This window comes from Oncorhynchus masou, chromosome 1 (assembly GCF_036934945.1).
Source record: "Oncorhynchus masou masou isolate Uvic2021 chromosome 1, UVic_Omas_1.1, whole genome shotgun sequence".
In the NCBI taxonomy this organism is placed as follows: domain Eukaryota; kingdom Metazoa; phylum Chordata; class Actinopteri; order Salmoniformes; family Salmonidae; genus Oncorhynchus; species Oncorhynchus masou.
The window spans coordinates 50,583,889-50,594,178 of NC_088212.1; the positions used below are offsets into that span (position 1 = coordinate 50,583,889).

At 42.1% G+C, this 10,290-nt stretch overlaps 1 long non-coding RNA gene across 2 annotated transcripts; it reads left to right on the forward strand.

The window, feature by feature from the left end:
- Nucleotides 1-4,570: 4,570 nt before the first annotated feature.
- On the forward strand, nt 4,571-10,290 carry LOC135555854 (uncharacterized). Of its 2 annotated transcripts, XR_010457906.1 has the most exons (5): nt 4,571-4,835; nt 5,502-5,577; nt 9,479-9,575; nt 9,783-9,949; nt 10,179-10,290. It is a non-coding gene; the product is annotated as an uncharacterized LOC135555854 (long non-coding RNA). The 2 variants fall into 2 exon arrangements; XR_010457913.1 differs by lacking the exons at nt 4,571-4,835; nt 5,502-5,577 and adding an exon at nt 6,873-8,578.

Consider the following 10,290-nt stretch of genomic DNA (forward strand, 5'->3'; position numbering starts at 1 on the left):
CTCTGCCAAGCAGACGGCTCAGTTCATGGTGCAGCACCTCTTCCGGATCCATGGACTGCCTGTTGATATGGTCTCCGACCGGGGTCCTCAGTTCTCGTCCCAGTTCTGGAAGGCGTTCTGCCCCCTTAGTAGGTCGTCGGCCAGCCTGTCCTCCAGGTTCCACGCCTAGTCCAACAGCCAGTCGGAGCTAGCCATCCAAGACCTTGAGACTACTTTGCGCTGCCTGGTCTCCACCAACCCCACCACCTGGAGCCAGCATCTTGTGTGGAGTCGAATATTCCCACAACACCCTTTCGTGCACTGCCACAGGCCTATCACCTTTTGAGTGTTCCCTGGGGTATCAGCCCCTACTCTTCCCTGGGCAGGAAGAAGAGGTCAGCATACCTTCTGCCCAGATGATTGTCTGCAGCTGTTGTCGTTCCTGGAGGAAAGCCCGGTAGGCCCTCCTCAAGACCACCTCCAGCTATCGACGACAAGCGGATCACCACCGGACCCCGGCATCATCTCGGGCAGAAGGTCCACCCAGGATCTGCCCCTCCAGGTGGAATCCCACAAACCCTCCTGGTATCGACGATCACCACCGGACCCCGGCATCATCTCGGGTAGAAGGTCCACCCGGGATCTGCCGCTCCAGGTGGAATCCCACAAACTCTCCCCCCGCTTATCGGCCAGTTCCCCATTTCCAAAGTTATTAGCCCCTCTGGTGTTCATCTTCTATTGCGCCGTACTCATCGTATCAGAAGTCAGAAGTTTACATACACTTAGGTTGGAGTCAACACTTAGGTTGGAGTCAAACTCATTTTTCAACCACTCCACAAACTTTTTGTTAACAAACTATAGTTTTGACAAGTCGGTTAGGAGATCTACTTTGTGCATGACACAAGCAATTTGTCCAACAATTGTTAACAGATAATTTCACTGTATCACAATTCCAGTGGATCAGAAGTATACATAGACTAAGTTCACTGTGCCTTTAAACATCTTGGAAAATTCCAGAAAAAAATTATATCATGGCTTTTGAAGCTTCTGATAGGCTAATTGACATAATTTGAGTCAATTGGAGGTGTATTTGTGAATGTATTTCCAGGCATAACTTCAAACTCAGTGCCTCTTTGCTTGACATCATGGGAAAATCTAAATAAATGAGCTAAGACCTCCACCTCCAGAGGTTCATCCTTGGGAGCAATTTCCAAAACTCCTGAGGGTACCACGTTCATCTGTACAAACAATAGTGTGCAAGTATAAACACCAGGGGACCACGCAGCCATCATACCGCTCAAGAAGGAGATGCGTTCCTAGAGATGAACGTACTTTGTTGCTAAAAGTGCAAATCAATCCCAGAACAACAGCAAAGGACCTTGTGAAGACGCTGGAGGAAACAGGTACAAAAGTATCTACATGCACATAACCTGAAAGGCCGCTCAGCAAGGAAGAAGCCACTGCTCCAAAAGCGCCATAAATAAAGCCAGACTACGGTTAGCAACTGCACATAGGGACAAAGATCGTACTTTTTGGAGAAATGTCCTCTGGTCTGATGAAACAAAAATAGAATTGTTTGGCCATAATGACCATCGTTATGTTTGGAGGAAAAAGGGGAGGCTTGCAAGCCGAAGAACACCATCCCAACTGTGAAGCACTGTAAGGGTCCTATGTGTAGCTGGTGTTGGGAGTCAGGCGCAGGACAGCAGATATGAGTAATCAAAGTACTTTACTCAAAAAAATACAAATATACAAGGCAATAAATGATAGCCCACAAACACGGACCCAATTACAATAAACAATCACTCACGAACACAACATGGGGAACATAGAGTTAAATAATAAACAAGTAATTGGTTGAGTGAAGCCAGGTGTGATAAGACAAAGACAGACGACCAGGAGGATCAGGCGCAGGGCGATCCGGATGGAGACGGTGGAAATCCCGCAGAAATTTACCCACATCCTGGTTTACTCTCTCCACCTGCCGTTACTCTCGGGGTGAAAACCTGAGGTGAAGCTGAGCGAGACCCCCAGACGTTCCATGAATGCTCTCCAGATCTGGAAGTGAACCGGGACCCCGATCAGAAACTGTGTCCCCAGGCACCACGTAGTGCCCTGTCGTTCCATCCCCCGCTGGCGGCTAGGGTCCGGAAGTCCGAGGCGAAATCCTGAGTGCTCCTCATCCCCTGCCTCAGGTGGAAAAGACGTTCACCCGCTGCTCGACCCGGTGGTGGTCGAACACTGCCTAAAAGCGACGGGTGAACTCTGTGTAATGGTCCAACGCCGCGTCTCCCTCACTTTATACGGCTTTGGCCCACTCCAGGGCTTCGCCTGAGAGGCAGGAGACGATGGCGGACACGCTCTCACACCCCGAAGGAGCCGGGTGGACGGTCGCCAGGTAGAGCTCCAGCTGGGGTAGAAACCCTTGGCATCCGGTAGCCGTCCCATCATACTCCCTCAGGAGCGCGAGTCGAATCCCACTGGGACCAGATGAAAGAGGGGTAGACAGTGGGACCTGCTGTAGTGGGGCTGGTGGAGGTCCCAACGATCCATTGTCTGCAGCACGCGATCCATGGCCCAGACGTTGCAACATGGTTGTGTGCTGCTGAACGTGCTGCTGCTAATCATCATTTCTCTCCCCCTCTCTATCTCACTCAGATGCACACATATACTGAACAAAGCATGTTTACTCTTTGACATTTATTTCAGTATTTGTACTGTCTCTACGCACACTCACAGGGCCATAGACACTCACACAGACACATACATGTCACTCAAACACATACACTAACACTCACTCCATCATTTGCAAACACACACAGTGGCGGATTTAGGTATCGGCGACATGGGCAGCCGCCCAGGGCGGCATCTTGCCGGGGGTGGCACAGGGCACCCTCACAAAAAAAAATCGGAAAGGTGACATTTACACGATTGGTTTTCTATCGCTCACTGTGTGGGACCGGAATGAGCGCCCTGATTCTAGTTTGTGAGCTAGGCAGGCTACTGCCTGGGAAGGTCTCCCACTCAGAAGTACGAGATGGTGAGGGAACGGGGTAGGTTGACCTCAAGTCTCCCCACTGGAAGCCCGAGGTAGGGGGAGTGGGGGAATCTATCAAACAGAGCACCTCTAACTTTGTATAGTACTAATGTAATTAGTCAAATCAGTCACACTACGAAACGCTACCAAATAAACCACAATTCATTCATAATACTGTGAATATATAGTTTCACAGACATATTGTTGCATTTTTTTCTGGTTTGTGTGAAATCGTTAAGAATAATATAAAACCAGTTTGCACACCACCAAGGTGAATTGGTTTAGTCTTGACTCTTGGTTGACAGTGTTGGGGGATGGGTAATGTATTGATGCTCAGGTGCCAAAACAACACAAATTTGTTTCTATTTGTCTTTGTTACTGCTTTCTGATATTTTTTATGTATTTTTGTATATATTTATATAGTTTTAAAGGTTATGATTATTTATTTGTGTTGTTTCAAATGTCTGAATAAAAATGTCAGTTTGTGCAGAATGTTTTTTTTTTTTTTTTTTTGGTGCTGAAGGGTGGGTGTTCGCCCGGGGGAGCCATACAAGCTAGAACCGCCACTGCTCACACATAATATGCACATACATTAATACTGACTCTACACACCCGCACACCCACTCACATGTAAGCTGTGGATACGCTGTTTATCTTATATCCTGTTGACTGGTCACCTTACCGCTATACATATCTACTTCCATCACTCCAGTATCCCTCCACATGTAAATATGATATTGGAACTTTTAAAATATTTCCTGTATATAGTAGGATGCCCTGCCTCACTTTTCTCCACACACCGGAAAAAATATTGGATGTGTTATTTTTTGGCCAATATATGCAACTCTTTGTTTATAATGCACTGTCCGCTCTCCCTTGAGGCTTTCCCAAGTTGATGCCCAAACAGCCTCAGATCACAAGCTCAGATCATGTTTGAGCCTTGGATTGGACAGTGAAACACACACGCTCGCATGGGGGGTGATAAGGGACATCTATAAGCCTAGGCAACCGTACCACCTGACATGACGATACCAACACCTTAATAACATCTGCGTGACTCCTGCGTTACACATCTAATTTACATGACATGATACCAACGCCTTACTAACGTCTGAGTGACGCCTGCATTGCGTGTTAATGGAAGTCATAATGTGCCTCGTTATATTTATATGAATTAAATCGCAACCATAAATGTTATAAATGTTTTAAAAAATCCCGTGCAAGCAGACAATTCGAAGTAGCCACCTTGAACTATAGTGTAGCCTACGGTTTGTGTATTTCAGTTATCGCTAAAGGCCTAGAAAAGATTATGTCCAATCTATAGATCATCTGCTTTCCCTCAACACCTCATGGAATGGTATGTTATCTAATCTCGCTGTATACAGATCTAAATGTTGTTAGCCAATCACAGATTGTGTTGTTACCAGTTCCACATCAGACAACCAATAAGAGTGTCCATGGCCTTCAGAGTTACTATTCGGGATCCTTGGGATGTCCCTTCCTTTGAATAGAGCAGTTCATAGACTTTCCCAGAGGGTCCGTGCTATTCAGATTCCTTGGGAAGTCCACACCTCTATCAAGTACACATGTAAATTGGTTAAGTTTAGTGTTTAGGGTAAGGACATCCCAATAAATCCGGATTGCAGTGACCGTTCATAGAATGAGAGACTGCCACGGTATTTGAGAGCTCGGCAGCGAAAGAGACATTGATTTGTTTTTTTACAAGCGACAGAAGCTATTTTCGAGTGTCTGCCCCAGATAGTTTCCTTTTTCGAGATGATGAAAATAATTACCAAGATGTCCTTGATCCAATTGAAGAGTAAGTAGGCTGTATTTAAGTTGTGAGATAGTTAGGAAATATTTAGGAGAAGTGCTGTGTTAAGGCAAATTTGGTTTATTTTAAATTATTGTTTTGTTGTTAACATATTGTCGAATGCACGTAGGCAATGTAATTTACTGTGTCGATAGCGGAGTAGGCTTGTGTACAATAACGTAATTTGATGTGCTAGTATTATTTAATGGATTAATTCAATTGTAAATTAAATAAAAACTTTTCACTGAAGGGAAACGAGGAAAACATGCAACTTCGATCAAAGACCTAAAATCATGCCTGACAATATCACAACGGTATAATACGGTGTGGATACAGTAGTAGCCTATTCTACAACAATGTAACAACTGTATGTGCTTGCTAGTATTATTTATCTAATTGGTCAATTAAATGTGGATGGGTATGCTATTTCATTCAATGATTACGTTATTGTACAAGTTAGATACAGGAGTAGTCTATAGTCTACAAATATAATGTAATTGAATGTGCTATAGTATCACTTATTTAATTGATGAATACAATTGTAAATGGGGATTGGTAGGCTACTTAATTCAGTGAATACTGAATATATTGCTATCTCTGGGAGTATGTTAATGATGGCTTCAGCTGTTGAACTATGGCAACTAATTTCTAAATCTCTTTCTTTTCGTCAAGATGGGATGAGCCAGAGCAACCAATCAACTTCACTGCAGGTGCTCAACCCACCACCCTCACTGTTCTCCCTCCACAAGTAACCACATCCTCTTTTCCTATTCAACTACTTTGCCACCACACTAAAAATGACTGTATATATACCCCTGTGCCATCTCAGTGTAACATGATCCATCCAAGGCCTCAGCTGGATACCTAAAATGTGAGAAATGTAAGCAAGATGCTATAGTATGTGTGTGTGTGTATGGATGGACTAAAGACTTGATAAGATGGCAAAGGAGATAGTGATGAGAGTGAGAGCATACAGTATGTGTGGGGTGCCTCTTGTTTCTCCTTTTTGCCCATTTGAGGATACTACAGTCACTCATGGTGGAAGTTCATGGAGCACTGCGATTTAAGTCTGAGCAGAGGTTGACACAAACCTTCAAAGGTGGTGGTCCTATGTTGCATGTTATCTTGAATACCAGGCAGATGTTTGAGTACAGAATCAAATGGTGTAAACTTAACAGGCTAAACAGCGTTTTTTGGCTATCACCAAAGGAGATTTTTTGGTTCCAGGTAGGTATTTTTGGTTCCATGTAGAAGACTCTGTGGAATGGATCCCAAAAGGGTTCTACCTAGATACAGAAGGGGTTCTACCTGGAACCAAAAAGGTTTATCCTATGGGGACAGCGGAAGAATCCTGTTAGTTTGTAGATAGCACCTTTTTTTATCTGAGAGTAGGCCTATATTGCAGTCGTGGTTCCGTGGATATCTGTGAAAAATAAAAGGTATTGGTGGTGATGAGTTAATCAGAAATAACCCTAACCACTATGAAACATCCCCACTTTCAGCACACATTTGCAAGCGGGCAAAGCAACCTATGTGTGCTGAGGCATGTGTGATCACTCAACGTTGACAGGACTAACAGAAAATACATGCTTGGGACTCCTGAGTGGCACAGCGGTCTAAGGCACTGCATCTCAGTGCTAAAGGCATCACTACCGACCCTGGTTTGTTTCCAGGCTGTATCACAACCGGCCGTGATTGGGAGTCCCATAGGGCAGCGCACGATTGGCTCAGTGTCGTCCGGGTTAGGGTTTGGCCGGGGTAGGTCATCATTGTAAATAAGAATTTGTTCGTTACAGACTTGCCTAGTTAAATAAAAAAATATATAAAAAAACAAGCAAACAAAATATGACGTGTCTAACTTGCATCCTTATGCAATTATTACGAGACACCCTGCTACTCCTACATTGACCCCCCCTCCATTTGTTTTGTTCAATGCTGCTACTCACTCTTAATTATCTATGCATAGTCACTTCACCCCTACCTACATGTACAAATTACCTCAACTAACCTGTGCCCCTGCACACTGATTCGGTACCCCCTGTATATAGCCTCGTTAGTGTTATGTTATTGTGTTACTTTTGAATGTATTTAATTTTTTACTTTAGTTTATTTGGTAAATATTTTCTTAAACTTCTTGGTTAAGGGCGTGTAAGTATGCATTTCACGGTAAAGTCTACAATCAAATTGCGCATGTGACACAATTTGATTTGATTTGAAATAGCTAATCCTGGCTACCAATGTTCCAATATTAATTTATTGAGGTAAGGTTTACTTGAACGAGAACCTGTTTAATCTAGGGGTCATTCTTTTTATTTTTGGAAAATAACGTTCCCAAAGTAAACGGCTATTTTTCAGGACCAGAAAATAGAATATGCATATAATTGACAGTTTAGGATAGAAAACACTCTAATGTTTCCAAAACTGTAAAGATATTGTCTGTGAGTATAACAGAACTGATGTTGCAGGCAAAAGAATGAGAAAATCCAATCAGGAACGCAGCGGTTTCTAAATAAGAGTCCCTTCCTATCTATGCTTCCCTATTGAGCAGTGAATGGGATATCAACGAGATTCCTTTTTCTATGGCTTCCTTAATGTGTCTAGTATCACAAGACATAGTTTCAGGCTTTTATTTTGAAAAATGAGCCTGAGCGACATCCCTGCGTCAGTGTCCACCTGATGGCTCTTTGTGTATTTCTCCACAAAAGACAGAGGTAGCCATTTTTCCACCCGGTCTTACTGTCCCGGTTGATATATTATCGAATAGATATTTGAAAAACAAATTGAGGATTGATTATAAACAACGTTTGCCATGTTTCTGTCGATATTATGGAGATAATTTGGAATATTTTCCAGCGTTGTCATGACCGCAATTTCTGTCGATATTATGGAGCTAATTTGGAATATTTTTCAGCATTGGCATGACCGCAATTTCCGGTCGTTTTCTCAGCCAAACGTGAAGAGGAGCTATATTTGGCTACAAAAAAAAATAATCTGGAAAAAAGGAACAATTGCTATCTAACTGGGAGTCTCGTTAGTGAAAACATCCGAAGCTCATTAAAGGTAAACTATTTAATTTGATTGCTTTTCTGATTTTTGTGACCAGATTGCCTGCTGTTAGCTAGGCATAATGCGATGCTAGGCTATCGGTAAATTTACACAAATGCTTGTCTTGCTTTGGCTGTAAAACATATTTAAAAAATCTGAGATGACAGGGTGATTAACAAAATTATATTTCACTTGTGATTTCATGAATATGAATATTTTCTAGTAAGATTTTTTGTCCGTTGCGTTATGCTACTTAAGTGTCAGTTGATGACAATTCTCCCGGATCCGGGATGGGTAGTTACAAGATTAACATGGCGTCCAAACTTTCTGTACTTTTTTTCCTATGTTTTAGATCCAAATTGTTTTATTTTCGATGAACAAAGGCTCAGTTTACTTTATGTAATATATGTAAATATGTGATGTCACGGTAAAATGTGTTAGTGTTAATATTTGTACGAAAATAACGTTTAACAGTTTGCTAGCTTGATGATTAGCCAAGCTAAATTTGGTTAACGCTATAGTAGTTAGCTCTAGCCTAGTTGGTTTTAGTCAATGTCAGTTTAATGTAATGGTTGTAGTATAATGGTGTAATTAAATTATGCCACCTCCTGGTGGATTAGTGTGTTTACATTGTCTAATACACTCAGCGATAAAGGTATGGGATTCTGGGTAATCCACAGCGGATCTATGGAGAATTGCTGTTGGTGAGTTGAAAATGGAATGGTCCGGGATAGAAATGTATAAAGTTGACATTACATCATAAAATCCACATTTTACATCGTACATTAGCAATTTATGTTATTAGTAACTAATTGTTGGTTTGGCGTCAATTAAGGCACTCTTTACATGTTATTTGCCGAATCTCAGTTTTCCATGTGGGTTTTATGCTAGCTAAAGTTCCCTCTGAAGTTGGTAGCTTTCTTGAAAATGCATCTTTAGGAGTGTTATTTATTTCCCGTCAACTACTCATCATTCATCCATACTGTGTGTGTCATGATTGCAGGTAATATATGACAAATGTATAAAGTATATGTTTTATACATTTATGAGGACTAGCTAACAGCGTATTAGCCTGATTTTGAAGGGTTTAGGAACATGTGGTACATTCTAGGTATTATATTCTTCTCCACAAGAGTGTGAAGTTGAGTGATTTTCAGCTTCATTTGATATATTTTGAATACTAAAATGGATGATAGTTTATTCTGATGTTGTGAATATGATATTACACATGGAAGCAATATTTTTATCATAATAAATTGGAAATGGTTAAATCCACTACATGATCACAATGACTTTGATAGACATTTCAATTGTGCTTTTGTTTGTATATTATAGAGCAGATCTATGGAGAATTGCTGTGGGAGTGTTCTATCCCCTTGACTACTCATCATTCATCCATACTGTGTGTGTGTCCCATGATTGCAGCTTTGGAAATAAATAAACTATTACTCCTTCCTGTGGTGAATCACTGACTAGAGGGATGGGACCAGGAAGTTCACAGTAGCATTGTTTTGCATAGGCGTCCTGTAACGTAGAGCTTCCCCCCCCCCGGAATTGACACTGATAGTAAAGTGAGTTTTTTTATATATAATGTGAATGTGTAGATGTATGGTGACTCCACGTTTGGATGAACGGACCAACAGGACTGCCATGGGAAAGTCCTTTGACGGGTACTAGGAATGGTGGAAGGACAATCTGAAGGTAATTATCTTTTCACACAACACAGCAGTGTTTTTGAACCAGATCAGAACGCCTTCGAAGACCACCTTCAGGCACGGACTGAGAAGGAAGTGGAGGTTTTTGACCAGGTGAAAATTATTGTCCGCTGTTAATTTATTTTCTGGCCTTCCTAGATAGATGTATTTATAATCAAATGAAATATAATTGCATTTATTTCTACCAATCAAGGTGAGACTAAACATGGACAGGGCGCATGAGGAGGAGCTACCTGAGAAGAATCAAGGGGACCAAGTGCTTTGACATCTGGGTGAATGGCTTGGCTTGGAAGAAAGGAAGACTAGACCCGGGAAAGCTTGGTGCTCTTTCACTCCTAGCTGGGGTCAACATCCGTTAAGGTGAATATAAAAATCCAGGCATTTGCTGCCTCGTGTTGGGCGTCGTCGCCATGCTCTCAGCAATACCAGCGCTGGCTCATGGGTTTCTAGAAATAGTCAATCTCAAGGCTAACCATTTGGTCACGTTAAGTAACCGCTACATCCGGGTAGGTACTGTTAAGGTGTATGACTCCAGTGGTCATGACACCACCCTGGAGTTTCTCTCACAACTCATCTCTATCTTTTCCAGGGGCCATCACTTACCAACCCCACTGACATCAAAAATTAGACTGGTATCCTTTCTGTCTGCCATTAACATTATTGCATGTCTCATCAAACATTAAATAAAATAATTCAATAAC